Genomic DNA, 8,179 nt, shown 5'->3' on the forward strand with positions numbered 1-8,179 from the left:
AGGGGTTGAACAAATCTAGATTGTATATTATAAAATAATGCGAATGGTGGCTTTCAAGTTGCCTTCTGTTGAATTAATGGCCCACAAAAGTCTAGATCACACCAGTTCTCATTTCTCCCAGCTGGCTTTTAAACTATAATTAAAAAGTAACACAGTTTCACACAAGTCTTCTTAAAAATCTCGCACACAAGAGGCTGAGGAAATGGCTCAGTGCTTAAAGCATAAGGGTAAGAATTTGGATCTCAAAAACACACATAAACACAGGGTGGCCAGGGCAGCCTGGCCACCTGTAATGTCAGCCATAGAAGGTGGAGATGAGGGTTTCTTAGTACCATGCTAGCTACTGAGACTAAAGTAGTCATACTGGCACGCTCTGGGTCTCAGTAAACAAGGAACAGTTGATGATGATTCTAACACCAACCAGAGGCTTCTACATACACGTGCACATATAAATACACTCCTCCACACACATCCACGTACACACAAACATTCAGATACATGCACACCAGCCACACACACACACACACGAAGATGGTAAAAGAAAGAAAAAAAATGTTTGAATGCAACACAAAGTATACCCAAAACACATGTGTTCACACAAAGTTTAAAAAACAGTCTCCCTCCATCTGTGCACATGTGCATGGGACAGAGAGCAGCAGTCATTGGGAGGGGCGGAGCTTCAGGTTTGCCTTTTGCAAAGCTGTGTCTCGCCTTGCAAATATGCAGATGTGCAAACAGTTTCTTCACAGACAAAACTGAGTGGAGCTGGGGGCATGTGTAGTGGAGGTGGAGGTATGGATGGTGGGGAGACACGGGTAGTGGTGGGGAAGGGGAGATCTGGATGCGGAGGGGCACAGGTGGGAGGGGGGAATGGGTGGGACAGGTGGTGGCTGGAGCACGCAACAGAGCATTTGGGAAGGTTAAGATGTTGCCTGGTACTTGGCAATTTCTAGTAAATGTGTGCTTAATGTGTTCTGTCTCGTGGAGTCTCTTTTTCCATTATACTGGTTCTAGCTTGTCCTCACCTACCTTACAAGATGACTCATTCCAGAAACAATTCAGGCTGCCTACTCTTCTGTGTGCTCATCCCGTCCACCTGGGCCCACACCCTTCTCTTCTGGAACCTTCCACACACCTGTCTCCTCCAGCGCACCAGAAGGGATGAATCTTTACTCTCGTCCCCAGGGCCTATAGTCACATGCTTCTCTCAATGGTTATTAAGCCATGAGTAATTGTTGCTTTTTTTCCCCCTTCACTAACGTGTTTTTATTGGGGCAAAACTGACATTAGAAGTGAGTCATTTCTAATGCATCACTCAGTGATATTAAGTACATTCACATGGCTGTTCCTCCAGTGCCGTGAATTCTAGAATTGTTCTTCTCTCCTAAATGCTGCCCTATTGCCTCTAAGCAGTCCCTTCCCCTTCCCACATGCCCTCCTTCCTAGAAAATTTTAACCTATGGATTTTAACCTATGGATTTGCCCATCCATGATATTTTATGTAAATGAAGCCATCCCACATGTGACCAGATGTGTCAACACATTGTAGTGTGTATTGGTGCTGTATGCTCTCCTTGGTCAAGTCACATTCCAGGTTATGGGTATGCTACATTTTGTACCATTCATCTCATGATGGGTATGTGGCTGATGTTGTATATAGTGCCACTGTGTGTGTGTGTGTGTGTGTGTGTGTGTGAGAGAGAGAGAGAGAGAGAGAGAGAGAGAGAGAGAGAGAGCGCCTGAGTCTATTTTCAGTTATATGGGATATATCCAGAAGTAGAATTGATAGGTCACAGCCCAATTTTAGGTTTTGCTTTTGAAGAATCCTCTTATTTTTCCCCTTGGTAGCTGTACAATTTTACATTCTCATGAGCAGTACATGAGATTTAATTTGTCCATATCCTTGTCAACATATGTTATTTTCTACTTGCATCATTGCTGTTATTATTATTATTATTATTATTATTATTATTATCATCATTATTATTATTATTATAGCCCTCCAAGTGCGTACGGAGTAGTTTCTTGTGTGGTTTTGATTAGTATTTCTGTAATGATTACATATGTTGAGCATGTCTATGTGTGTGTACACATTAGCCATTTGTGTACCTTCTTTGGGAAAAAGATGTTGGCACTGGGTGTTCTGGGAATCTTACCTTCCAGGTCAGTTCAAGGATGCTCCTCCTATGTGGGTCTTCAGTGCAAGCCACAAGTACACAGCTGGCCCTCTAAGGAGAAGAAATGCTCCACCCACTTTAAAAGTGGGCCCAATAATAGTACACTTTCCCCTAGGAGCTAGGACTTATCTCAGCCCTACATGCCATGTCTATATATCACATGTCTATATATCACATGTCTATATATCACATGTCTATATATCACATGTCTATATATCACATGTCTATATATCACATGTCTATATATCGCATGTCTATATATCACATCGAGGCTTAGAGATCTATGTGAAAGAGGAGGCAGAATAAGAGACAGGGGTGGCAGATGATTTCAAAGAAAGAGACTTTTCCAGACACAACAGGACAGATGTACATACAAACTCCGAGAGACTGTGACAGAGTGCACAAGGCCTGCTCAAGTGACAGCCAGACAAAAATCCCAGCATAGAGGAGGGGAAGTGGCCACAAAGTCTCACCCTAGCCAAGGAGCTATTGGCATTTAATTGCTGCTGGATGAGAAAAAGTCAGTTTCCTTCAATAGAATGATTGTGGGTACACAAACCACTCTCCAGGGCAGGCCCCACACCTGGATGCAGTTGGCCAATAAAAGCAGGCTCCATGTTTTCTTCTGTCTGTCTGTCTGTCTGTCTGTTTGAGAGAAAGAGAGAGAGAGAGAGAGAGCGAGAGAGCATGAAGTTGGATGAGTAAGAAGGTGGGGAAGGATTTGGGAGGAGTCAGAAAGATGAATGAATATAACCAAAGTACATGGTATGAAATTCTTAAGGAATAAATAAAAGTATTATTTTTAATGTACTTAATGAAGGCGTGACCTCAAGATCTGAGTAAAGAGAAAACAAGCGGGACCTGCTAAGGGCAAGAGTTGTAGGAATTGGGTTGCAAAAGATCTCTAGGAAAGAAAAGAACATAGCAGTGGCCACTGTCTGAAACGTAAGGTAACAGAAAATTAATAAGAACAAGGGAAATGGTATATATTTATTTATAAAATGTATATATATAATCTTCTTCCTTAATTCTTATTTATTTTGTTATACGTGTGTATTTGTGTGTAATGAAACCCATTACTTTGTTTGCTAACTTAAAAACTAATTTTAAGACTTTTTTTTAAAGGCAAAACATCCAAAACCTGGAATAAAAAGTAGCTAGCAGAATTTGCTCCCAAGTACACAGTGCCCTGTAGTATCTCTGTCAGATTATCTGCTCATGGGTATAAGAATCAGATCCTGAGTGCACACACTGGGATGTCATGCTAGACACCTGGAAAGACAGCTGTGCACTGGGCATGAAAACGCCAGCCTCAGAGACCTCACACCTGACTCAGGTCCCATTCCTGCTTGGTACCTCTGTGTGCCCCACCTGAATCTGCTCAGAGTCCAGGGATGTCTCTCCTCCCCTGCCTTCTGCTCCCCCTCCTCCTCTCCCTCCTCCTTTTTCCTCTCTTTTTTCTCCTCCTTCTTCTCTGCTTCCCTTTGCCTGTGAGGTTAATGGGAATGTAACATGTGGAAATGAAAACAATATGGAAGTCTCCCAGGATTCTCCTAAAAGACTCAAGCCATCGGATGGAAGGCTGTGGAGTATGGCTCTTCTCTTCTCCCTGCCTTTGCTTACAATTGGCCTCCCACTGTCTTCCACATCCAAGAGTTGGGGCTGAAACACTTGCCTGCTAACTCCATTTTTCCCTTTGCTTGTTTAATTAAATAGCCACAGGGATTTTTCTTTCTTTCTTTCTTTCTTTCTTTCTTTCTTTCTTTTAATTCTCTCTAATGACAGTGAGCTTCAGATCATGACTGTGAATACAAGTGCCCAAGCATATTTGTATTCCTGGGTCACATTACAAATGCTTTTGCAGACACGATCTCTTTTATTCTACTCAAAAGCACACGAGGTGCTCGATTCAACAGCACATACACTAAAATTGGAACGATAAGAGAAGTTAGCATGGCCCCTGTGCAAGGGTGACTGACACGCAAATTCGTGAAGTGTTGCCAGGCAGTGGTGACACACACCTTTAATCCCGGCACTTGGGAGGCAGAGGCAGGCAGATTTCTGAGTTTGAGGCCAGCCTGGTCTACAGAGTTCCAGGACAGTCAGGGCTACACAGAGAAACCCTGTCTCAAAAATAAAATAAAAGAAAAGAAAAGAAAAGAAAGAAAGAAAGAAAAAAGAGAGCACACGAGGTATGTAAAACCAACTCTAGCATAGAGACAGGAAAGGATACAGGGTGAGATGTGGGACTGGAGAAAGGCCTTAGCCACATACCTCAGACCCTCAGAGCTTACATAAACAAATACTGTGGGTGTGGCAGCCCACCTGTAATTCCCAGCACGTAGATCTCACAGCAGACTTGCTATCTGGGCTAATGAAGCAGCAAGAGACAGCAAGCTGAGTATGGGGTCAGCGAGGGAGCCTGTCTCACCAGATAAGACTGAGAGGGGTGGGGGAAGACATCCTGATTAACCTCAGACCTCCACAGCACATACACATGTGTGCCCACTCGCATAAACACACAAACATACATGCAAGTATACCAGAGATACATACATACATGCATGCATGTATACATACTTATACATACATGCATGCATGCATATACACATACACACACATACATATACATGCATACATACATACCTATGCATACATACACATGCATACATATGTAAAAAAATGAGAAAAGAGATGACTTGTCCAAGTTCACACCACTTCAAGGTAACAAAGTCAAGATGGCATCTTAGTCCTTTGGCTTTGAAAGCTGCAAAAAAACACTAACTCACAAGAAGTTATAAGAATAAGTTTTGTATTAATTAGCAAGATCAAGTTGTGCAGCTTCACTATTTCTTTAACAAGCTAAAAATAGTTAATTAAATTTTGATGAATGAAACTCCCTGCCTTAGTTTCCAATGCTCTCAACTTTTTTTAATGTTTAATTTTAGATGCCGATTTCTTGGCAACTAGTCCAAACAAAATTTCAAACCCAAGCTGTACCCTTGATGAAATGACCCCACCCCCTACCCCCCTAAGAATAGGCCATGGGCAAATTGTTCCACATTGTGCTCAATGACCAGGGACACGGCTGGCAGAAAGCACCACAGAAAGTTTTTCTATTTGTCAAGACAGTTTCGTGCTTGCTCCTCGTGGGTTGCTCTTAATAACTCAGTCACGCACTGCTCAGCAGTATATTGCTTCCACAATGCTAATTTAAACCATGTCAGCGTGCTCGCCATGGGACTGACAATGCCAAACAACAACAGCAAAAAGTTCATTCTTCAAATGAAGTGTGTGCTATCCATCTGCAAGCCCTGCCTGAGTTTGCTAAAACTTTTCTTTGTCTCTTTCGTCTTCTTCTTCCTCCTTCCCTCCCGCTTCCCCCACTCAATGTCCACCCTCCCCTCTCATTTCCTCTTCTCTTTCTCTTTCTGTGTCTTTCTGTCTGTCTGTCTGTCTGTCTGTCTGTCTCTCCATCTGTCTACCTGTGTCTCTCTCTGTTTCTCTTTCTGTGTGTGTGGTATGAGTCTCTCTCTCTCTCTCTCTCTCTCTCTCTCTCTCTCTCTCTCTCTCTCTCTCCACATGTTGGATAATTTCCAAGCATCTAACATACACTTTACTGAAACAGGCTGCATAGACCACACACACACACACACAAATGGCCTGAATAAGTCGGGCGCATAAGCAACAGCCAGTCGAGTGCAGAGAATGTTTAAACTTGAGAGAAAAAACAATAAATTCAAGCAGAGCCTTTCTTCTCAAGTGATTCCTTATTGAGGCTTCTGCTCTGAATTAGAAGGAGGCTGTGTCAGGGTGGCAGTGGACATATCTGGGGCCCACCCTGAACTCTCTCTCCAGAACAAGTGGTTCCATGGGAAGAGACCGCCCTGGGAAAGAGCCTGCTGAGGTTGTGCAACAAATGAGTCAGAGTTTAGACGAGATCATCTTCCAATTCTCCACGGCAGCCTTTAAGTCTTTACAAAAGGCAAACCTCTGGGGCTTATGGTTTAAAGGTTTTCAAAGTTGATCTCGCCTTCTCACCTCACCTGCCAGTATGAGATTCCAGACATGGCGACTCTCGGCATTCCTCTCCCTCTGAAACTCAAATTTGGCATTGTGTCCTACAAGGTCCATGTGGCCACGAACCTGCCAGGAGCCCTGGGTCTCCTCCCTTTGCCCAGAGCTCCAGCTACCCTTGGTTTCTGCTTCATCTGCCTTCCACCCCACCCCCAATCTCCACCGACCATGGGTGCTGCCTAGAGCTCTTCCTCAGAGTATCCTAAGAGCAATTGCTTCTCTTTGTTCAGACCACAGCTTAAATGTCACCTCCTCTCCTTAGCGCTTCCCAGGCTGTCTAGATAGCCTTGATTGCAAGTCTCAGCTCTTGTTCCCTAGCAACAGGATTATGGTGTTCATACTGTAGCCTACCTTCTTCACAGGGCCTCTTACTGTGAGCGGACACTTCCTTCTGTTGGCACCGTTCATATGATTCACCTTGGCCAGAGACACGTGGGTGTCAGTGGCAGGAGACCAGGGTTAAGTAAGCTGAAGCAGGAAGAGGGACAGCCTGGCCTGTTGACACTCAACCAACCCTTTTCTCTGTTGACAACCAACAGCAGAGACACATGCTGAGATGACCACCATCTCTGTTGATCCAAAGCAAACAACAAAGCCAGAAACAGAGAGGAGCCCCCACTTAAGTCTGGTTTTGGGAGTCCCTGATATTTCAACATGGCTTGTTACACAACCAAAAGCTAATGTACATGACAATTAATAATACCCCCAGGGTCAGTCCCAGCACTGTTTTCATTATAACCCTCTCTTCCTAAGACATCATTTCTGATTTATTTGTTCATTGTTTCTTTTTGTCATAATCTGAATTCCATGCAGGCACTGTATTCCCACCCCCTAAAAGCAGGCAGCGCCTCAAACAGGCTCACAGTAGGTCCTTAAAAAGTAATTAGTACATGAATGACTCTCATCCTGGAAGAGTGTGTGTGCTTTCCCACCTGCAAAACCAAGCAAACCCTCTGGGTCCTGATGAAAAAAACACACTGTTTTCTAAATTAAAAAAATAAAATAAAATCGGGGGCTGGAGAGATGGCTCAGTGGTTAAGAGCACTGACTGCTCTTCCAGGCGGAGGTCCTGAGTTCAAATCCCAGCAACCACATGGTGGCTCACTACCATGTGTAATGAGATCGGAATCCCTCTTCTGGTGTGTCTGAAGACAGCTACAGTGTACTTAAACATATAATAAATAAATAAATCTTTGGGCCGGAGCAAGTAGGGCTGGACTGAGAAAGAAAAAAAGAATAGGTGTCATAAGGTGGCTTAGCAGATAAAGGTGCTTGTGATAGAGCCCTGGTGACCTAAGTTTAAGCCCCAAGACACACAAAACTTTAGAAGGTGAGAACTGACTTCACTGAGTTGTCCTCCAGCCTCCACACATTCTGGCAGCACACATGCTATTACCCATCTCATAGATTCACACATACACAATAATCAAAAATAAAATTAATAAAGTGGATGCGGAAGCTTATTATCTGTAATCTTAGCATGCTATTCTCTGAGGATGGAGGATTTTTGGCAGTTCCAAGTCAGACAATAATAATAATAGTAATAATAATAATAATGTCTGAAGCAAGCTTCATCAAAATCCTGATGTCTTCAAGAATTAATAATAGCTAATTATGACCCAGTTCCCACAATGAAAACATTAAGATGTCTGTCTCCCTGTGACACCTTTGTAAGGTAACCACGATGACAATGACGGCAGAGGTGAGGAGGTGGTAGTGGGATGGTAATGATATTGGAGGTAGTGGTGGGGATGGTATCTTGTGTAGAAGTTTCCTCCAGGATTAACATTTTCAATCCTGGAGAGAAGCTCATTAAGATACAGGCTGTTACAAAACACCCAGGGAAGGAGTTACAGAGACAAAGTTCGTAGCTGTGATGAAAGGATGGACCATTTAGAGACTGCCGTATCCAGGGATCCATCCCA

The 8,179-nt window shown here is 43.4% G+C and overlaps 1 non-coding gene across 1 annotated transcript; it reads left to right on the forward strand.

Annotated features, from left to right (window-relative positions):
* The first annotated feature begins 4,077 nt into the window (after positions 1-4,077).
* Positions 4,078-4,186, forward strand: LOC115031715. Its single transcript, XR_003837368.1, has one exon. It is a non-coding gene; the product is annotated as a U6 spliceosomal RNA (small nuclear RNA).
* The last annotated feature ends 3,993 nt before the right edge of the window (positions 4,187-8,179 follow it).

Source organism: Mus caroli, chromosome 7 (assembly GCF_900094665.2).
Source record: "Mus caroli chromosome 7, CAROLI_EIJ_v1.1, whole genome shotgun sequence".
NCBI classification, from domain to species: domain Eukaryota; kingdom Metazoa; phylum Chordata; class Mammalia; order Rodentia; family Muridae; genus Mus; species Mus caroli.